This window comes from Miscanthus floridulus, chromosome 9, assembly GCF_019320115.1.
Source record: "Miscanthus floridulus cultivar M001 chromosome 9, ASM1932011v1, whole genome shotgun sequence".
NCBI classification, from domain to species: Eukaryota; Viridiplantae; Streptophyta; class Magnoliopsida; order Poales; family Poaceae; genus Miscanthus; species Miscanthus floridulus.
The window spans coordinates 106,124,470-106,147,980 of NC_089588.1; the positions used below are offsets into that span (position 1 = coordinate 106,124,470).

The 23,511-nt window shown below is 42.0% G+C and overlaps 1 long non-coding RNA gene across 10 annotated transcripts; it reads left to right on the plus strand.

Annotated features, from left to right (window-relative positions):
- Positions 1-3,158: 3,158 nt before the first annotated feature.
- Positions 3,159-6,568, plus strand: LOC136484060 (uncharacterized). 10 transcript variants are annotated; one of them, XR_010765750.1, is made up of 8 exons: positions 3,159-3,554; positions 3,619-3,672; positions 3,800-4,597; positions 4,676-4,732; positions 5,043-5,120; positions 5,267-5,403; positions 5,935-6,024; positions 6,310-6,568. It is a non-coding gene; the product is annotated as an uncharacterized lncRNA (long non-coding RNA). The 10 variants fall into 10 exon arrangements; XR_010765751.1 differs by having other exon boundaries at positions 3,813-4,597; XR_010765753.1 differs by having other exon boundaries at positions 3,880-4,597.
- The last annotated feature ends 16,943 nt before the right edge of the window (positions 6,569-23,511 follow it).

A 23,511-nucleotide genomic window follows, 5' to 3' on the forward strand; every position in this document is an offset into this window, starting at 1 on the left:
CTAATACCATTGCGTTCCTTATTAATCTGATAGCTTAAAGTGTTTAGTCGAACCCAAAGTATCAGATCTCTTCTAATTGTATCAATCTAAAACTTAATGACCCATGCTACCTTTTGGTAAATGAAATTATTAATAAGATGTAGAAAAAAAAATTGTGGTTCAAGTTACGATGTCTAATTTCATAGCCTACTCTCTCACTCACTCTCTCTATGTGCATGTTTACAGGACACTCTCCTTTCAACAGTATCAGGTTTCAGAAATAATTTTTTGGTTCACAACTTATTGTGCTGTGTAATGAACAATCTTGCGTTTATAAATAGCGTTTGGACATCACTGTATGAACTAGCATCCGAACTCTGGATGCCTGAATCCAAAGAAGCTGGCCGTCACGGCACAGCAGAGATCCTCATGTCCATGTTAACATTTTCGATTAAAAAAAGGTATATAGGTATGCCACGGCCAAATAGTTGCATCATCCTACAACATATCTTATGCATAAATGTTGAGAGTTTTTTTCCTTGCAATTTCTTTCGACACTGAACAGCTGCTTATCTTTTCCTTTTTTTTTGGCTAAAGTTCTTTTAGGTTCTTTGCCTGCAATTTGTCTTGACACTGAACACGTGGAACTGCTTATCTCGGAGTAGTAGCAATTCTTTACATGGCTATTGCGGCTGGAGTAGCTGACAACTCAACTAAGACAACCATTTCCATCTCGAGTGAAACTATACATATCACCATCCAGATTCATTATGCTTTCGTACAGAAAAGCCCTTGATCTCATTGCCTTGGTACAAAATGTAATTTTGTCCGTTCTAGCTGACGAGATTGTGGCATCCAAAGTACCTAATTATTTATGCATGATGGTGCGTTGAGTTATTTTAGTTTCTTTGCGTGCGATATCTCTTGACACTGAACAGGTGAACCTGCTAGCAATTCTTTAGATGGCTATTGGTACTGGAGTAGTTGACAAGTCAAGTATGACAGCCATTGCCATCTCAAGCGAAAAGATCCATATCATCATCCAGGTTCATTATGCTTCGCTACAGAAAAAGCTCTTCATCTCATTGCCTCGGTACAAACTGTCTTTTTTTCCCTAATGCAACCATTCTAACTGATGAGATTGAGGCATCCAAATTGCCTAATTATTATTTATGCATCATGGTTACTTGGTTATAATGAGTCTTCAAGCTATCAATACTTTGCATTTGACTATGTGGAGCGCATGAAGTTTCGATAATGCTTTGCACCAAAGCACCTGACAATGAACACTGATATGCACCACCTCCTCTACATATCATACTTAAATGGTTCTGTTCATTGAAACAAAGAAACACATCTCAGCTTGCCTACCTAAATAGTGTCACAAGCTTTTACAGTTGCTGGCACCATAAGACCATGAAATCTCCATTCTCATTGAAAGGGACCATTTAATAAGGTATATAAATGATACATTGTTGCTTTACAGTTCACAGAACCTTCCTGTTTAGTTTTTGTTGCTTCTATGCAATATGGAGTCTGAACCCACCTAAACCTCTATGCAGTGGCACAGGTCTCATATTCACTCAGTTAACTCACTATATCTGTTCAACACCGTGATAGCTCTCCTTTTTTTCGCAGATCTTTTTCCTACAACCAAAGAGTGGTGATGCCCATGTTGCATATTATCATAGTGTGCTGTCAATTCTGAGCACCTACTTCAAATAGAAAGAATAAGGCTTAGATTGTACCTACTATATATAATGTGTTCATAGGCGACTTTGACTTTTTAATGATTTCTATTTTGTAATACTTTGAACATTAATTAGTATTTCGATTACAGAATATATATTTATGTGTTTGTTGTTCTGATGCTCCTTTTAAACAATAATAATGAATGAATCAATTCTTCCAAGATGACCAGCTATTTGTGCTTAGCGCCCGTGCCATTTGCCGCGGGGGTTCCTACTGGTGTCATTGATTTGCTGGTCTAGAATAGGCACCATGTAACATTGAGATCACCTTCCGTACCAACAAGATAAGAAAACATATTAGACATATGAGCCTTTTTCTATACCAAGCAAATCACCTGCAGCGAAGCGCGGGCAGCAGTGGCTAGTTATATATAAGAAGGGGCATGCATGCATGCATGACTTGGTGGCTGCATGAATTTGCTTCATCTCACCTAACATCAGACATGGATATACTTCACCGGTCATTCCTGCATGCTTCATATATACATACATACCTAACCATGTCATGCACTTCCACATATCGCAGCAGCGAATAAGCTACTACCCAGTAAAAACTCTTGGATAGGCAGCCATCTGTATAAGAGTAAAGCATAGGTGTCCGGTTTCCCAATTCTGGTTTGGAAGATGAGCCTCGGTTTAATTTGGAGTCTGAATCAGTGAACTATAACCATCAGAAAATAAAACATGAAGAAACCATTTCATTCAAAAAAGCTTAGTTTGGTGATATATTTTGGCTCGACAGGTAAATAAGGGCCTGTTTGGATCCCCAACTAAAATTTAGCTGACTACATTTAGCTACTAGGGATCAAAACAGCCCAACTAAAAGACTAGCTAAAGTTTAGCTGTTCAACTCAGATAAAGTTTAGCTGAGTCTATTAGCTGGAGGATACAAACACCCCAGCTAAAGTTTAGCTGAGAGAACTTTTAGCTGGCTAAAGTTTAACTTTGAAATTTTAGCTAGCTAAACTTTAGTTAGGTGGATCCAAATAGGGCCTAATATGAAGATTCACAGTCGATTAAGGGTGTCCGATCGAGCAAAATGTGAATCTACTATGTTTTTACCCTAATGCTCTCTCAGCAAACCATAGTTGTCTACTCTTATTCCGTCTTGATTGTGATTTTGGGTATATTAGCTAGCTTACGAATGCTAGCTACACAAATCAAACACGTGATATTAGAGTCCAAGGTCAGGTAACCTGAAGACAGGCTGAGCAAGGACAGTTAATCTGGAACAACTTTATATGAATTCCCAGATTTATAGTTGGAAAAATAGAACAATGCAAGGATTGTATTGTGACGGGTCTTGGAACAATGTCTCCGAACTCACACCAGATTTACGACAGAACCAGTTGGCTAGGAATATCTCCCACTAGATTTTCCCGACTGAGGTCCAACTGTTGTTTGGCTTAGATAATATTTAATAAGCCGCCTGGCGCTCCCAGCCTCGGCCCCGGCCCCGTCCAGCCTTTCCGTCCGTCTGTCCGTGTCCGTCTGTCCGTGCCTTTCCTTCTGCCCCGTCCAGCCTTTCCTTCTGCCGCTGGTCAGGGAGCAGAGAAGGAGGAGGTAGGTGGAGGAAGGAGGAAGAAGAAGGAGGAGGAAGGGGAAGAGGAGGAAGAAGAAGGAGAAGAAGAAGGGGAAGGGGAGGAGAAGGAGGAAGAAGAAGGAGGAGGACGGGTGCCCATGGCGGAGCTCAAGTTCGTAGGGACCCAGATCCAGATCTCCGAGCTTTGGCGCCGGTACGCATCGCAGGAGCGGGAGCTCGGCCACATGGTGCTCGAGGGATTGGCTGTGCAACGACCTCTCTAGGATCACCACCATGCATTGGTAGGAACCCAATCCCTAATCTCTGCCTGTTTAGCTAATAATTTCCTTTTCTTGCCGGTTACAGTTTGCGATTCAATAGCAAAAAAAGCAAATTTATCAAAGAGCCATCGATGCAACTGTGAGTCATGCAAATTTGTCAGTTTTTTAAGCATACACATTCCTCATAGAAGATTTGAATAATAGGACACAAAATAGACATTGCATCATATCGGATTCCACATATATATTGCCTAAAATGTGATTAGTTCTTTATCCCAGTCGAGTTCACCTGAACTGAACGAAGAGTCAGCAACTTTCAGAATTTCCATGTTGAATCTTTAAACAGGGAGTGCTGCCAGCTCAATGTATCAAATTTTAGCAAATCGTTTTCAGACTTCAGAGTGAACCATCAGAGCAGGCAAGTTGAAACTTGAGATACATTTATATTTTCAAAACTTGAGCATTTGAGTAAGTAGGGGCTAGCTCACAGTTGAAACTTCAGGTTAATTTCTTACTGCTTTAGCTACATTAGAATGCTTGTCACTCAATTAGAATGCACAGTAGGGGCACCACCACTACAGATCAGGTTTGGGTTACATTAATTTACTATTAAACTTCATCAAATTTGTTCTGAAGTTTAGTCCCATAGAACATACATTTTTTCTGATTTTGATGTTTTAACAAATGAGATAGGTGCAGATTTCAGTTTAATCTCAACTCTTGTCCAATGCACCTGATTTGTTGCTTTGTGGACTGCAGGGGCACATTATGTCTACGTCAAGTAATGGCTGCTGTTATTCACATGCTTTTATTTATTTATTTATTAATTATTAATATATCCTGGTTTAAATCATTTTGTAATTACTCTTAGTCCTTGTGACAGCCATGCTGTGACTGAAAAATTTAGACCTTTTTACTATTGTGCAGTTCTATTTTCCCAACCCATTGAATTTGGGTTTCTGACAAGTATCATATCTCTTTTTGATCATTGAGCAGGATGACTATGAAGTTGTCAGGAAAGTCTTTGGGGGCATCACTAAAATCAAGCCTGTGAAGAAAAGAAGGTAGACTATGAATCATATCTCCTTCCCTGTTGCAGCTTTTTTATGTTCTATCTTTTATATAATTCTATCACTGTGCAGCACATGCTCTTCATTCCAGCCCTATAGCTGCTCAGGATCATGGTTCTTCATGAAAAGGTTGCATAGTTCGATCAGTCAAACATACAAATCAATACATGCCTATCATTTGGATAAACCAAGTTGCAGGGTGATGTAGAGGAGATTTGTATGCTATATGTTTATCTCAGCAAGTATGACTTTTTATGATTTGATAGTACGATTTGGAAAATAAGCAGTACATGTAGATAAGTAAACAGGATAAATTGCTTGCATCATCTTCATCTTTATGCTTGCTAAATTTCATGGAATTTCTTTTGTTCTAAATGGACAGTACAACGAAACAAGAATCATCGCCCATTAATTTGAAATTTATTTATTTTCCTTCCAGATACCAAGGTGCGACTAGGATCAAATTTCACAAGCTTTCCCAATGTACCTATTTCACAAACTTTCCCAGATATACTAGGTGAAACAAACTAATATCCTTTCTTCTATTTTTTTTTGTTTTTTATCAAATGGGCAGAGCTTGTAGAAAATGAATTTGTTCCTTTATGATATGATGCATGTGCTAACACCAAGTGCAAAGGATTGACATTAGTTACTGTTTTGCAGACATTTGGAGATGAACTTTGCCTTGTGACCAGTTGACAGAGGGGATTCACTGAACTTTGCTGGACAGTTCAATGCTTCCTCAAGGCCAACTCCCATTTCTCTAACTACAGTTTTTCTTCTTTTGGTCTGTTTAAAAGGTGGCTTGCTGCTCTTTTTCAGTTACCAGATGCACTTTATTCTACTACTACTACTTTTTCCAAACCTTTTCTATCAGTTGGCTAAAAGTTGCCTTAACTAGGAGAATTTCATGCTGTTTATGTTTGGTGAAGTTGACGAATTCTAGCAGGCTTAAATGAGAGAGAATTCAGAGGTGGCAAGATGGTTCAGGTCTAATTCTAGCGGGCTTAAATGAAAAGTTCACAGCAGTCTGATGCAGGCTTAGTGTACAGTTGTAACTGGTTTCATTTAGCAGTCTGATGCAACCTTAAATACATTGATAGTTGTTAAATTTTCTATTTGTATATATTTATATTTTATAACTTAGCTTACTCTGAATGAAATACACAATGCCTTCAATCTGCCTCCTCTAATGAAATACACAATGCCTTCAATCTGTGAGCTTAGAATTTGCTAGATATTTTATGTGGTGATGCTTTTCAAGATGTTTAAAGTGTGCTACTTCATTCCTTTTCTTTTACTGATCTTTTCTTTCTGAAAATATCTTTTAGACAGGTCAACTTGGGCAGCAACAACTTGGGCAGCGGGAGATCCCAGCACAGCTGCTTGCACCACCACCACATCGTCGAGAGTCTACTCCGGTGAGTATGAGTACGGATGTTTTACTTTCTTTGCTCATGCTTAGTGTCAAACCTAGTGATGGCCTTCGTGCCGGATTTGTTGATGTGTCGGCCTTCGTGCCGGATTTATTGATGTGTTGGCCTTCGTGCCGGAAATGTGGTTGTCGGCCTTCGTGCCGACGTTTTTCTTGCAGGTTTTGGAAACCTCCCCGTGCAGGGGAGGTGTTGCCGAAATTTTCAACTTTTCTTTAAACTCCTTACATTTTTATCTTGTCACTCACGTGCAATCTCTTCTCTTTTTTGCAGCATCAATCGGGGGCGGCGTCGAACCATGTCGAAGGGTCGCCGGCATCGCACGTCGGACCATCCCCACCTGGACCGTCGCCGGGATCGCACGCTGGGGCGTCCCACCCCTCACAGTTGCCATGAGCCGCCTTCGGAGTCGTTTTTATGTATTGAACTTGTGAACTTGGAATAGTGTGTACTTTTGAACGTGTGGTTTGTAATATATTGTGGATTTCGGACAAATTTGGTCGTTTGTGATATATAAATGTGGTTTGTGATATATTGGTGTTGATTTGTGGTTTGTGATATATATATATATATGCTTTGTTGTTTACATGGAAAAGCAAAAAACAAAAAAAAAGAATTTTAGAGGTGGCTTCCCCGAGTGCCTGTGCTGTGGCACTCGGGGAAGAGGGATTTAAAAAAAAACAAATTTCTTCCCCGAGTGCCTGAACTGCGGCACTCGTCAAAGAGTATTTAAAAAAAAATTCAAAAATCTTTCCCGAGTGTTGCACTCGGGGAAGAAAATCAAAAAAGAAAAAGAAAAAGAAAATGACGTCGGCCATCGGCCAACGGCGTCAAGTCTTCCCCGAGTGCCAGCACGGCACTCGGCAAAGCCTTCCCCGAGTGCACGATTTTTGACACTCGGGGAAGGCAACTTTCCCGTGAGAGGATTAGCCGGAGGCTCTTCCCCGAGTGTTGCACTCGGGGAAGGCTTCCCCGAGTGCAACTGGGCCTTCCCCGAGTGCAACTGGCACTCGGGGAATCCAGCAGTTCCTGTAGTGATACATTCGACGAGATACGTTCATATCAAGTTCTTGTGATATGTGGAAACGCTTCAGCGGAAACAACTAGGCTGATAGATTGTGTGTATGTGGAGACTACAATCCGAGATTTCCATGAAAATGGAAATTTAACTTGCCAAGGATTGCGGAGTGGGCGGGCCAGGCTCAGTGTGAGCAGCCCTCATCCTTGGAGCTTCCTGGAGTATAAGACACAGTTGCATGAGCAAAAGTGGAATATGACTGAAGTTCATGTCAAGCAGAGTGGCTTTCAATTTTGTGCATCTCCTCTCTAACCTCCCTTAGTAGTGCTTGTTCGCTGCACTGCCCTGGTACACAAGTGAAGGCTTTACTGATGGAGTAGTTGTGATCTGGGCAATTAATATAGTCCTGTAAAGATACGATTCTTACTGTGCCACCTTCTCGGCAATCAGTGCTATCTACACCATTATGGTTGAGCCATTTGCATATGATCTACGAGATAACTGTGGTTCTTGATGCCTCCTAATCCCACCCACTAGATCACACTTCCCATCTGTGCAAGCAGCCTGCTGGATTTACAAGTAACTCCATTCACTGTGTGATACGCTATATATTTTGTATATGTCTTGACAACAGAGAAAACTAAGACTAAGCTAGAAGTACGCCTCCGATTGAAGGAAGACTACCACTGGCTCCTATCTGTATATATATCATTTGGGTGGAGACAAGTGATGGATATGAGGAACGGTTAGGGGAGTTACCACTAGTAGATTTCGAAATCATTGCTGCTTCAAAATGGCCACCAATGTCGGTTTTTGAATCGGCACAACCAAACCGGCAGTGATGGGGGTACTCATCAGTGCCGGTGCTAAAAAACCGATAGTGATATGATTTCTAGAAAACCCGAAAAACAGGCTGTAAAATAGGAAAAGAAGTTTTTAATATTGGGATGGATATATATAGGGTAAACTGTTGCACTTTTTCACCATTATATTTGCTGTGGGTCCCATTGATGATCTTATCTTATAAAAGTGCAGATGATCAAATGGAACTACGAGCTTCAGCGGTCTTGTTCATGTGTTTGAAATAATATATATGCACCTTTCATTGGTACAGTGAAAGGGAATGTGTCAACTATATACTGCTTGGTTGCTCAATCTCAACTGATTAATGTAAGTAATGATCATCGCATCATGTATTCCAGTTCAAAAGAGCTCACCGTCCATGTGCTGCAACCAATGGTCTCTGATGTTATCTGCAAAAGATCATTTAAGAGTCTTGACCTAGAGAGACAAACGAATGAATGATGTGCTAAGCGCTTAAGGAAATGCAACATCGTTGTCCACATTTCGGTTGAACAGAACATGAACTTTGAAAGTATATGTTATTTGCTTGCTTGAACACAAAGTTTGAGATGTTACTTCATTGGTACCTGACTCTCTGAAACCTGTTAAAGGTGAGTTTAGAAAGAACATTGGGCTTTGCTATGGAATTTCTAGATAACTGTGGATCGTTGATCAAGATGTATTTTTACCACATATTACTTCATAGGACAATAATATTAAATATTTAATTGATTTTAATATTGGAAGCAAAGGAAGTGTGCAAATATACTGTCTATTTCTTTTTGGAAAGTTTGGTAGATCTGATCTTTTTGTCAACATGATGGAGAATTCGTAATTTTTTTCCGAGACAGAGGTGTGTATGGTATATAACATAATGGTAATGTTAAATATAACATCTGCACAATATCTTAGAAAAAAATCTCTGATGAAGTCTGACTCTCAGGCACGTGGGAGGTTGGATCTCGATGGTGAGCCCACAAGGGAACATGAGGACTTCGCCATTGTCACCCTCGAGCCCATGCCCTAGAGGAGGACCAACTCCGGCTGACTTTGGATTTCGTCGAACAATTCCTTGAGGATAATCAATGGGTGCATGTTCTTTGTGCCCATCTCTCGCCTCTTGGCCCCGGGTTAATTAGATTACACTCGGTTGCTCAGAGGGACCGTTTGGTTCACAATAGTCCTCGATTTGGGTCAGGCGCACACTGTTTGGGTTGTGAATGACGATGAAGCAGGTATCAACTCCAGAGGGTGCTCTTACACCAGGATCTGTTGGATCATGTTCCTAGCATTCCCCATGACTTCCAAAAAGAGGTTTACATCAAAGCTGCTGTAGCACCCTACGGACGTCTTCTTGGTTGGTACACGGACGCAAACAAGTCAAGAATTCTGGTTCAAACCCTCCTTCTAAGCCACCAGAGCAAGCCATGGCAGATGTACCGCCAGAAGGAGTCAATAACCAAGCCGAAGTCATTCAACACCTGATTTTTCCTAAGGACCACATTGGAAAACAATAAGCTAATACCGAGTACGTCTCCAGCATGGGCTCACGTAACAATTAATTCGGCTGGGCTGCAAATGAATATAATAAGCCCAAATCCTTCAGCTTGGCATCGATCTCGACACATATTTCTCCAATTAGTATAAATCTTTTCATTTTAATCTCATGTTTCTTGCGAAAATTAATTCCTTCAAAAGTTAGCTTACTTGGCAGGATGCTGTCCTCCACCTCCGGCCTTGACGTGATTCACATTAATATAAAACTCACCAAGCTTCACAAAAGAATGATCTTTCATGTTATATTTTGGTAATTCAATTGGTATAAAAATATTTGACACCATGGAAATCTTCTTAGAATTGATAGTTGAACCTTGAGGAGCCGTGGGCTCATCATGACCTCAATGACATATCTCACTGCTGTCGACACTGAGTGAAGCACACCATCTGCACAGAAGTGCGATGTACAGGGTCGAGTTGCAGATGGGAGATGGAAAGAGTCAGCACGCAGCAAGCTCTGCAGCCCGCCCATGACCCTGGATCATAGGCACCCTGAATCGAATCAGCAGAGACCAGAGGATGTGCCTGGTGCATGAGAGTGGCTGACTTCTGCAGCTGTTGAGTAGATTGTTCACAGTATTTAGCAACAGACGCTGTTCCAGATTCCTCCTATTCCCACGGCCTATAACGTTGATATATATGTCCGGTCCAACACATGGTTTGCCCATTGAGGTCCGGCCTCTTTTTCCAGGTCCACATCAGTTGGGTTGGGTTGACGTGGTGCTCCTGGCAAGATTTTTATGGACTACATACAAGTAGATGAACTAAGCTAGGCAAAACTGTTGTTTGGGCTGCATCGAGCAATGTAGGAGGCAGCAGTGAGTCTCCATTATATATATAAGCAGGGACATGCATGCATGACTAGATGGCAGGTTTCCATCATGGTTCCATGAATTTTGTTCATCTCACCTAACGTCTGACATGGTCACATGGATATACTTGGCCAGTCGGTCAAGCCTGCATGCTCCATATATATACATACATATGTAACCAATGTGATACACCCTTGGCCGCGGCGGGTCACCGGCGACGTGAGCGAACAGCAATTCGACGGAACCCTGGCGCCAGCGAGGCAAACCCCTCCGCCTTGGCGTTGTGTTTTCTATTCTATTGATCGATAATCCCCAATCCCTACAGAGTCTGCACTTATGTGCCTCATACAGGTTCTGGCCGGTGGCCCTCACATGTCATACATGAATGGAAAACGTAAATGAGCTAATGCGCTAAGCTATGAATGTTGACGCCTTTCTACTCCTGTGTCACTCCTTCTGGTGCAGGTCCAGGCGTGACACCACCCCCCGCCCAAGATGCAGCTTGTCCCCAAGCTGGTGCGTCTGGGAAGCGGTGCTTGACGACGTAGTAGTCTTCCCAGGTCGTTGACGACGGTGGCAGACCCGTCCACCGGAGCTTGACTTGGGGCACAGCAGTGTTGCCCTTCTTCACCACCCTGTGCTCCATGATCTCCAGGGGTGTAGCTTTGGCAGCCTCCAAGTCTGAGAGAATGGGTAGAGAATCATATATAGGTGTGTAGTGAGGTATGTAAGGTTTTAGTTGGGATACATGAAAGACATCATGTATCTGTGCATCGTCAGGTAACTGTAATCGATAAGCAACTGTGCCCACTTTCTGAATCACTGTATAGGGGCCAAAATATTTGTAAGCCAACTTAGGATAAGGGCGGTTGGCCACACAGGATTGAGTGTATGGCTGGAGCTTGAGTAACACCTGACCCCCTACTGCAAGCTGACAGTCCGTTCTTTTCTTATCAGCTATCAGCTTCATCTTGTTCTGTGCCCTCGCTAAGTGCTGTTTCAGTAATTGCCAATGGAGTTCTCTATGTTCAATGAATTCTGTGACTGATTGGCTGGTATCAGATTGTATCGAAGGAACAGCCCCTAGGTTAGGTTCATACCCATATAGAGCCTTGAAAGGACTGCAACCCAGAGAAGAGTGGAATGATGTATTATACCATAGTTCTGCAAGCGATAGCCAGGATTTCCACTTGGATGGTGAGTCATGAACATCACATCTTAAGTACATCTTCAAGCACTGATTGACCCTTTCGGATTGGCCATCTGTTTGGGGGTGATATGCTATGCTCAATTTTAACTGCACTTTGTATAATGTGAACAACTGTTTCCAAAAATTACTGACAAAGATTGTATCTCGATCTGAGACTATAGAGGTTGGAAATCCATGGTGTTTGACCACATTGTCCAGAAATGTTTGTGCTACAGTTGCAGCAGTGTAGGGATGTCTGATGGCCATGAAGTGTGCATACTTGGTTAGCCTATCCACTACTACTAAAATCACACTGTACCCCTCTGATTTAGGAAGACCCTCGATAAAATCCATTGTCAAATCTTGCCAAATACCTTCTGGCACTGGTAGGGATTGGAGCAATCCCATTGGATGCTGAAGAGAATGTTTAGCTTTTTGGCAGGTTGTGCATTGCTTAATGTAGTTCTCAACATCTCCTTTCATTCCTTTCCAGGCAAAGTATTTTTTTACACGGTAATATGTGGCAGCTACTCCTGAATGCCCTCCCAATGCACTGGAGTGGCAAGTGGCAATGAGCTTGGTCTGATGTGCTGAGTTGTTACCTATCCAGACTTTGCCATGATGCCATATTAATCCTTTGTCCAAACTGAATCCTTGATTGTCTGGACTGCAGATGGCCAACTGTTGTAGGAGGGTCTGAGCATGGGTGTCTGTTGTATAGGAATTCAAGACCTCTTGGACCCAGGCTGGTTGAACTGTTGACACAGCCTGTATAGTCATCATGTGGCCCACTCTAGACAGGGCATCAGCTGCCTGATTCTGTGTGCCCTTCTTGTAAATGATTTTGAAATTGAGGCCCATCATTCTAGTCATGGCCTTACGTTGCATGTCAGAGTGGAGGTTTTGATCCTTGAGATATGCTAGTGACTTATGATCTGTCTGGATGAAAAATTCCCCTCTTTCTAGATAGTGCCGCCACTTATCCACAGCCATGATGAGTACCAAAAATTCTTTTTCATAGATGGAGAGTGTCTTGTGTTTCTCCCGAAGGGCTTTGCTCAAATAGGCAATAGGGCGACCTCTCTGCATAAGGACTGCACCAATGCCATCCATACAAGCATCTGTTTCCCCAGTGAATGGTTCCTAAAAGTTGGGTAAACCCAAAACTGGAGTTTGTGTCATTGCTTGCTTCAATGCCTCAAAAGCCAATTGGGCCATTGGATTCCACTGAAACTACTTGAGCTTAAGGATCTAAGTCAATGGTTTTGAAATGGTGCCATAGCCTTGAACAAACTTCCTGTAGTACCCTATGAAGCCCAGAAATGCTCTCAATTCAGTCATTGATGTTGGAATAGGCCATTTCAGCATATCAGAAATTTTACTTGGATCAGTTGCCACTCCAGTTGAAGATATAATGTGGCCCAGGTATTCCAGACTATCTCTGGCAAAAGTGCATTTAGATTCTTTGAGATAAAGCTGATGCTTTCTCATTGTTTGTAGTACCAACTCTAGATGCTGAAGATGACTGTCCATGGAAGGACTATATATAAGTATGTCATCCAGGAAAACCAGAACAAATTTCCTGAGGAATGGCTGCAAGATCTCATTCATAAGACACTGGAATGTGGCAGGAGCGTTGGTCAAACCAAAAGGCATGACCCTGAATTGATAGTGTCCTTGATGGGTCTTGAAGGCAGTCTTGTACTCATCTTCTTGCAACATTCTGATCTGATGGTAGCCTGCCTTCATATCCAGTTTGGTGAACACTCTAGCACCTGAGAGCTCATCTAGTATCTCGTCTATGACTGGCATAGGAAACCTGTTCTTAATGGTCAGGTCATTGAGTTTTTTGTAGTCTACATAAAAACGCCAGGTGCCATCTTTTTTTTTGACAAGTAGGACTGGTGAAGCAAAAGGGCTATGGCTATGTGTAATGAGTCCTGCTTGGAGGAGTTGTTGGACTTGGTTTTTGATTTCAGTTTTGTGGGTTGGTGAGTAGTGATATGGTCTGGCATTGATGGGAATGGAATTTGGAAGAAGGGGAATTGCATGGTCATAGCTTCTTTTAGGTGGTAGTAGTTGAGGATCAGTGAAGACATCCTTGTAGACAGTCAGGAGATGCTGAATGTCTTCCTTGGTGGTGGTATGTTGTGGTGTTTGGGTTGGGTTTGGTATGGGTGTGTAGTCGAGCAGAACAAATGCCCATAGCTCATTGCTCTTTGTGGCCTTATATACTTTGTTGGCAGAAATTGCAGAAATGTGTAGTGGGGGTGCAGTCAGGCCCTTGAGCTATATGGTGCTGCCTTACTCTTCAAATTGTAATGATTTGTGTTCCCAGTCACACACCATGGGGCTATGATGCCTGAGCCAATCAAAACCCAATATGGCATCATAAGGGTTCATATCTAGCACTATCATGTCTGTGGTAAAAGTCTGCCCTTGGCAGTAGCATGGCAACTGAGACACCATTCTATCTGTGGTGATCCATTCACCATTGGCCAATTTCACTTTTCTAGGGGGAATTGGGATTGTGGGTAGCTGAGCTAGCTGGACAAAGTTGGAGCTAATAAAGCTGTGTGTAGTGCCACTGTCAACCAACATCAACATGGTCTTGTTCTTGACCTTTGTCCTCAGCTTGATGCAATCATATTTATCTGTGCTAGATAATGCATTCAATGATAACTGGCAGAAGTCCTCATGAAGGGCATCCTCTGTTGCCAGGTCATTCAGAACTTCATCTGTAAGTTCTCTGTCCAAGTTATTGACTGCTAGAGCATTTATCTTTGGTTTCTGTCTCTTGGAACAAACCTCAATGTGACCAGGGACAAACTTGTCTCCACAATAGAAGCATAAGCCATTGTTTCTTCGGTAGTCTCTCAACTGTCTATCCTGCCATAGATTAGAGGAATGTTGCTGTGGCCTTGCATCAGTTTTCTATTGAGTGTAAGCTCGAGGTTGATAAGGAGGTTTAAAAGCTTTGGTCTTGCTTCTCTCCAAAACCTTTTGCTGTACTTTGGCAAGAGTTGATGCTGTCAGTACAGTGGTTGGCATTTGAGCTTCCACCATACCCCTGATGTCTTCCCTAAGCCCCATAATGTAATGTTGAGTAAAGAACATATCATCATAGTTGGCATTGTGCATAGTAACTCCATACTACAGGTTCTGGGACAGAGTTGTATACTCCTCCACCGACCCTGTTTGTTTGAGCTGCAAAAGTTCAGTCATGGATGATCTGAAATCATCAGCTCCAAATTCTTTTTCAATCTCATGACAAAAATGTGTCTAGCTTCTAAATGTGTGCTTTTGCTTGAAAGCCTAGTACCATCTTGCTGCATTATCCTTTAAATGAATTTGGGCTGCAGTGATCCACATGCCCTCTGGGATTTGGTACAGCTCAAAATAGCTACAACAGTTATCTAGCCACACTTTTGGGTCAAAGCCATCAAAATATGGGAAATTCATCTTGGGTATAGTGTTCTTGGGCGAGGCTTGCTTGTCTTGTTTTGGTACTGCTTCCTTGGGCTCAGGCTTGATTTCAAGTCTGGGTCTTCTTGATGGTTCAGCCTTGGATTTGTTCTTCTATGTTGCAAACACATTCTGGAAAGAGGTATGCTCATCCAACAGCAATGAATCCAAATCATCCTCATCAAATCTTGGTTCTTCATCATACTTTGGGCCTGCTGTGTGGTTTGTTGCATCTTCCATCTGCCTGAGGGTGACCCTTGCTATTGCTTCCCCATTGGCATGGACTTGTTGAGCAATCAAGTGCTGTTCTGTAGAGTAATCATCCATTGCTGCAGCTATAAGATCCATCTGAGCTTTCATTTTCTTCTGAACATCATGCATTTCACTGATTTGACTGAACATCACGTCCAGATTCTTGGACAGCTGATCCCACTTTGAGCTTTCCTCTTCTGAAGTCCTAGTCATGTTGTCCAGGATTATCTGTGTTTGTGCTGACGGTCGAACTGGTTGTTTCTTGGGTGGAGCCGTGTTGCTGATGGGTTGTCAGACTAGCCGAGCCAAGCACGAACTACATCACTTGCAACAGGTTTGGAAGACTGTGGTATCTCATGATGCACTTGCTCGGTATGAGCTGGAGAAGGTTGTGGCATCTCATTAGGCACATGCTCGCTAGGAGGCAGGGAAGAATGTGGCATCTCAGGAATGTGGGGGTCACGAGATGGTGAAAATATCTCCCCGACCTCAACAACTCGCTCCAAATTTGGGAGAGGGGGAGGCGGCGAAGAAGCAGTCAATATAATGTCCCGTTTGTGCCAGAGGATGAACTGCCCCATAACGTCTCTGAGTAACACCAGCCCCTCGGGAGTTGCGTAGTCTATCCTCCACTGCATGAACTCAGGCTTCACTGTATGCACCTCGACCCTAGTGTAGTCCGGCGGTATCTTATTATTGTGGTGTAAGCCACCGGGAGGATGTGCCACACCCATTGCCACCTCCATCACAGTGTTTTGCCGGCCGCTGAGAAACACCAAGGTGCAACTAGTTGGTTCCCGTATGCGATTGACGGGGGTTGTGGCTGTAGTGGAGCCTTGGCTGCTAGGAACTTTCGGAGGGCTGCCAACTAATGCCAGTTCTCCCGGTGACGTCACTAATATCCGTGGCTCCGTAGACAGTCCTTGCTCCTCCAGAGCCTTCGCAACTAGAGCCTTCACTTGGAGCTCAAGACTAGTCTCCCGGTCTCTGCCATGTTTCTTGTACATGTGCCTGTTCTCTTTGAATCCTTGCTTCTAGGTCGTCCTTTTCCCTAGCCCCCTGGTGCGGCCTGTGTGCTCCTTATTTCCCAAGCCAAGGCTAAGCTCGTCCCTCTCTCTAGAAGGATTGAATGAGCCCTTCTCCTTGTCTTTAGCATATTTCAGTATCCTTGATACTGCCTCTTAGGTCTCCGGTTTATCAAACTTAAGATTATCGCCAGATGACTCTGTACTCCTCGCATATATCCAGTTCCTTGAGCGTACCTTCAAATTCATCACATCGATATTCCTAGCAGCTGCGGCCTCTTCATCCATCTTCCTAAACTGCTCTTCCTTGGCATAGTAGCCACCGGGGCCTAGATGATGGTGGTGTTTGTTCCTCTTCGCCAGCTCAGTGTTACGGGCACTGAGCTCCAATGCCTCTGGTGAAGTCTTCTGAGCCACGAGCTCCTCCCATTGACTAGGAGTTATTTTGCCGAACTCATTGAAGGGAGTTAAACCCTTTTGGATATACTTCATGTTGAGCTCCGACCTCCAACATCGAAATGACTCTCCCATCATCCTGAAAGCATTTTTTACCAGTTTGTGCTTACCCTCCGAAAATCTAAAATTGAGCATCAGCTGCCTATCCCATAGTGCATTCTTTGTGTTCTCTAGTACCTCTTTCTAGTTAGAGATTGCTGGGTTCAATTTATCTCTTACTAGGGCCCTGATCGCATTACAGAATCGTCCTCTTAATTCCTTCAGCTCAAGGATCTCCCCTGCTAGCCCGACCTCCGTTATCACATAGCATGCCTTATCTGGATATAGATTTCCTTTTCTATCCCCTCGTTTCCTCTTAGGCTTGGTAGTCGTGGTTGTGTCTTGAGGTTGTGGAGCAGAGGCATCGTGATCCGTCTCTGTGGTTGTTGCCTCTGCTCTCCTTTCCTCTACTCCGTCTTGTCCAGCGAGATGTCACAGATGTCGACGTCATCTTTTCTGAGTTTCAGGAGGGACCTGTATATACGACAGGTCAAAGTCTTAGCAGAGGTAACACAGCCAAAGCTTTAGCAAAATTTACAAGCTAAGGCTTTTTCCCTACCTCCTCGTTCGGGTTAAAATCCTTATCCAAATCTTCCTCCGTTGGCCTCCTTCTGGCTTCACGTGGGAAAGGATCATCGGGACTTACATATCCCTCTTTTGAGTCATCATCATCATCATCCTCTTCTTCTTCGCCTTCAGCAGCCTCTCATGCTATTCCTTCTGCTCTCCCTTCCTCCTCGTCACACAGCTTCTGAGTAAGCATCACTTTTAGATCCTTTTCTACCTTGTTATCGAACTGCTCCTGAGTAAGCTGGTCCTCTAGTGCTTGCTCCTCATAGGTTGGCTGCTCATCATGCTCAGGGCATCGGGCTGCACTATCTGGTGTCCGCGACAGTATTTCACGCTTTGTTCTAATAGATGCAAGAAAGTGTGCTTTAGGTACGCAAGAAGGTATAAGAAATCAAAAAGGTCTATAAACCAAAGTAGTCCTATAAAACAACAATATATAAAAAAATGAGAAGTAGCAGTAGTAGAGGCCTCAGAAACATATCAATCATCATCTGATCTTGAACTTGGAGCATCAAGGCATCATAACAGAGAAGAGAGAAGAAGGTAATGTAGGGGCGGCTGCTAATGATGCCAAGTTCCTCGCAAGTTCTTGATCATCAGCTCATATTCCATATAATGTATGGACTTAGACAATTTCATCATCGGCAAAACAAAGGAGAGGAGAGGAGAGGGGAGATTTGGCAAAAAACAACAATAGCTGCTTAACAAACATAGAGAGAAAAAGGTATAAAAATAAGCGGCTGCTGTTTCCCAAACATAGAGGATAGAAAAAATAGCCAAAAAATAGTTGACTGCTGCCACATGGTTGAAAGACCCCTGCAGATCAAAATCTGGTAACTTAGATAGCCAGCTAGTAGTAGTAGGAGAGTAGCTAGCAGCAAGTAGAGTAGCTAGCAGCCAGCTAGTACCAGTAGTAGTTTCTAAGAGTATAGAGAAGAGGGTAGAGAAGCAGCCAACACTAGAGTAGTATAGAGTAGTAGTAGAACAGCAGTAGGACAATAGTATAGAAGTAGCAGCCAGCAGTGTAGTTAAGAGCAGCAGCCAATGTGTTCCAGGAAATAAAGCCATTAATAAGAACAATGTGATAGAATACAAACATCAGTAGTACCATGTTGACAATGTGATAGGAAATAAAGCCAATTTGTTGACAGTTTAAATGAGCAATGGAGAAAATAGGATTTATTAACTTGCAAGAAGACTCACTGTGCATATATAAAACAGTGGGCATATATAAGCATATATTAAAACAATTGGCATATATAAAACAATCTATTTTCAAGAGTTCAAGAGCCATCTAAGTTTCATGCTGGAATTAATAATACAGCAAGCAAGCAACTTCTTAGTAATACAGCTCAAGCATAGAAATTCTTAATAATACAGCAGCAAGCAACTTCTCTCTTAATAATATAGCATCATGCAATTTTTATTTTGATCACAATGGCAGGGCCTGAGCAATATTTTCTAAGTAAGCAGCAGACTAATCAGTTCACCAGACTAAGCAGCTGTCAAGCATGCAATGAGCATTTACACAAATAAGCACACAAGCTAATGACTGCAGCTAATTGTACTAAATGAAGAAAGCACTCAAGTTGCAGCTGCTTCTGAACAAACCAAGCCACAACTAGACAAGATAGAGACCTGAACTTCTGCTACATGAATAAAATAAAATTTAGTACCTTAATCACGATAAGACTGAGCTCACTAAAACTCTAATGTAGGATACTAACTGAACTAAACCTGAAATAGCAGGATACTAAACTTCTGAACTTAACATGTCCTATAATAAACAGAGTCGACAACTTTATGAAGCTATTAATAGATACACCAAAAATTATAGATAACAAAAAATAGCAGCCCGTAGTTTTACAACAGAAGTAGACAAGCACTTCAATTTTCAGCTACCAGCCCATAGTTGTCTTCAGAAAATTCACGGTTGAAATTTCACAAAACTCAGAGATATAGTACTACTAACCATTCAAACATTGCTACGAAACTAACCTACAGCTACTCATCCACCAACGGATAGTACCTGAATCACGATGGGGCCGAATAACTTAACAATCAAACTCTTCTACATTACTGAACCTAGACTAAAACTGAAATAGATTCTAATGGACTGAACTGAACGCAGATTGATCATGGTTTTAATGGACTGCACAGAACCTAGATTCTACAGGACTGAACCTAAACTAAAAATAGGTTCTAAACTTAAACCCGAAATTGAACTGAACTAAAACTGAAAATAGTTTCTACTAAACTGAACCTAGATTCAAAACTAAAAAAATAATCCTTGTAGTAAAGAAAACTAACTTATAACCCAACTGCTCAACCTATACACAACAACCAAAGATTGACAACCAGCAAAGCTTCCGGAAACACTGAATCAAGCAAAACTGCTAAACAAAAAAAAAAAAATATAGCCACACTAAAAAATGACTGAGCAGCAGCTATCTATAGTTCTGAAAACGGATCACTCTAGTTGTTAGCAGCCTCAAAGGGGCAACACACCACTTAGGGTGACGTGTCCAAAGAAGGTTTGCATGCATGCTGTAGAGTTTGTGGCCAATTGTTCCTCGTGTGGGCTTGGTATTAACAAACACAGAATGTTGCTTGCCCTTGAGGTCAGGACTCATGAATCTAAATAATGCAATCAAATAGCACCCGGTCCTCCCAAAACTAAGCATGGTGTTGGGATCGGCTAGCACCAATAATTTTTCATCCATGAAGCAAAATCCTCTGCTTCAGTTACTGATGTGGGATGCAAACATATATTCTTGTTTATCGAAAGCCCTAGTAGTATTACATATATGACAAGTGCACGTCTGCAAGCACACGGCATAAAACAGACCAAAGATGCATTAACTTTTGTTTCTTCAGATATAACACGTAAAGTACCAGCAGCATATATCAGACACTTGGATCTAACATCAGAGTATCAGGCTAAAGGAATCAGTCACAATCTATATCAAAATTGTCTAACTAATCTATCGATGAACACTTTACACTTAAAAGGAGCAACAACAAATACAGTGCATATAACAGTAAAAAAGACCAAAGAAAATTGCGTTGGGCTGGGCTCTTGGCAGCATACCTGGTCAAATATCGCCATAGGGTGCGCGGAGGCCGTAGGTTCGCCCAGCCAATGGAGGGGGCACGCGGGTGCGCCGCCGGCCGCCGGTGGAGGTGCGCGTAGGCCGCCCGTCGGTGGAGGTCGCGGAGGCCGCCCGCCGGTGGAAACCCTAGGGTGGGGAGGAGCAGGCGCGCGGGTGCGGGGAGGGGCGCGGGTGCGGGGAGGGGGTGCGCGGGTGCGGGGAAGGGGCGCGGGCCGGTGTCGGGACAGGTCCGGGAGGCGGCGTCAGTGGGGCAGCCTGACGGCGACGGAGGAGGAGAGCGCCCAACAACAGACAACACCTGTGCGCCCTTGGATTTATAGTCGGGATGATTTGTAGGTGCGGTTCCTGATCCAGCCGCCCCTACAAATGCATTTGTAGGGGTGGTTTCTGATCCAACCGCCCCTACAAATATTTTTATTTTTTTAAATTATTAATTTTATATTATAAAAACAATTGTGTATATGCAATTGTGACCAAAATAAAAGTAATATAAAAACAATTGTGTATATGCACAAATATAATAATTTGTATTATTCTATATATGAAGAAATATATATATATATATATATATATAAACAATTGTAGTCAAAACAATATAGAAAACAAAAAAAACAAAAAATAAAAATTTGAATTTTAAAACTTCGACTACAATTTTATGACATTAAATAAATTAAAATGAAAATGTTGTAAACATAAAAGTTGTATAACTCATCAACATGTACAACTTTTATTTTGGTCATCTTGTCATGTGACTTTGTTTGAATGATTCAAAATTTGAAATTCAAACAATTTCAACTAGAAATAATATTTTGAAAGAGTAAATGATTTCAGATTAAAAACTCATGAATACCAAAGTTGTAGAACTCATCAATATGTACAACTTTTATTTTGATCATATTTTCATTTGACCAAATTTGAATAGTTGAAATTTTGAATTTCAATAATTGGCAACTTCAAACAAGATTTTGAAACCTTAAATGATTTCAACAATAAAAGTCGTGAACATAAAAGTTGTTGAACTCATCACTATCTACAACTTTTATTTTGGTCACTTCTTCATGTGACAAAGTATTAGTAAACATTGTTCATAAATTCACATATGACTCATAGTTTCCTGAACTATACGAGAAACATGTTGATTTGTGAACAATGTTTAATATCACTTTGACAGATGAAGAAATGATCAAAATAAAAGTTATAGATCTTGATGAGTTATACAACTTTGGTATTCATCACTTTTTTAGCTAAAATCATTTAATGGTTGAAAATCTCGTTCAAACTTGTCATTTTTTTAAATTTGAAAATTTGAAGTGCTCAAACTTTGTCAAATGAAAAGAATGACCGAATCAACGCACTAACTCCAAATGTGATGGTTTTTTTCCTAAAATTTTCTAAAATCATGCTCTATCATTTTAGTCTAGTCATCTATCTTTGTCACTAATTTTGAACAATTCAAATTTTAAATTTCAGAAAATGACAGCTTCAAACCTGATTTTCAAACACTAAATGAATTCAGCTGTAGAGGTGATGAATATAAAAGTTGTATAACTCATCAAGATCTCCTACTTTTATTTTGGTCATTTCTTCATTTCATAAAGTGTTAAGTGATTTCATAAAGCTTTAGTAGTAATAGAGTGGATGTTCAAATAGAGTCATCTGGATGTTGCAAAGGGTAGTCTCACACACATGCATAAATGTAGTCTCACACGTACAAAAATATGTAGTCTTACATACGTACATAAATATATAGTCTCACACGCATCCATAAATCAAGTCTTACAAACACACACGTTCTAACAACTAGTTAGCTCGCTGTAACGACTTTCCCCTTGACACCTTTTCATTCCCATGGCAATATGTCTTTGGGGAGGTTCTTTTCCACAACACTGATCTTCTTAGGAAAGTCAGTGAATAGCGGCATCTCATCGTAGTTATTGTAAGCTTCAACATCGTCCACGCCATCAACTCCAATAATGTGCTGTTTTCCGGAGGCAACCACGTGCTTTGTCTTCTTCGGTGGGAGGTTACTTTGTGGGTCAGACATATAGAAAACTTGTGCGACATGTGAAGCGAGCACCCAAGGGTCATCTTGGTAGCCTAGATTCTCGAGGTCTAGGACTCTCAATCCGATCTCGTTCAGTTGGTGTTGTTTGATCCAGCGGCATCGAAACAGGGTCACCATTATATCCCTTCCATAGTCAAGTTCCCATATCTCTTCAATGATGCCAAAGTATTGGATCTTTCGCCCCAATCCATCGAGAGCCTCTATTCGAACGCCGCTGTTTTGGTTCACATATTTACTATCCTTTGCGTGGGTATAGTACGTATAACCATTGATGTCATAAGCATCCCAAGATGTCACTTGTCTCGATGGCCCCTCCGCTAACCTACTGATGGTAATAGAGTCTATGGTTTCTCCAGGCGGTATGTTTTGGTCCTTCAACCATGTAGTTAGTCGTTGCTTGTGTTGTTTCATGACCTAATCATCCGAACGGCTATTTCTCTCTGCCATAATGATAGCCAAGTGTTCATCAATGTACGGTTGCATCAGTTGTGTACTCTGCAAGACACTGTAATGCGCCCGACTCACCTCTTTGTAATCATGGTCGATGAACACTTTTCTACCACTGGTGCCCTTCCTAGCCAGCCTACCCTTGTGACGAGAATTGGGTTTACCAATCCCTTTCTGTACTTTTAGGTACTCTTGACAGCACTCGACGACTTCTTCAGTGCTGTAACCCTCTATCACGGAGCCCTCTGGGTATGCTCGATTATGCACGTATTGACTTAGAACCGACATGAACCGCTCGTAGGACCACATTTCATGCAAGTTGCAAGGGCCCAACGCCTGCATCTGATGAACCATGTGAATCATGAGATGTGGCATTATATCAAAAAAGCAGGAGGTAAACACATCTCCAGTTGATTTTGTGTCTCCACCACAAATTCATGTAGGTCACTCAGCTCTTGCTTGCCAATCGTCTTCTGTGAGATCTTCGAAAAGAAGTAGCACATGCGGGTGATGGCCATTTTCAAGAACTCTAGCTTTATAGCCCTGATTGCAATAGGTAGAAACACTGTCAGCATCACATGGCAATCATGACCCTTGCAGTGTGTTATTGACAAGTCCTTCATC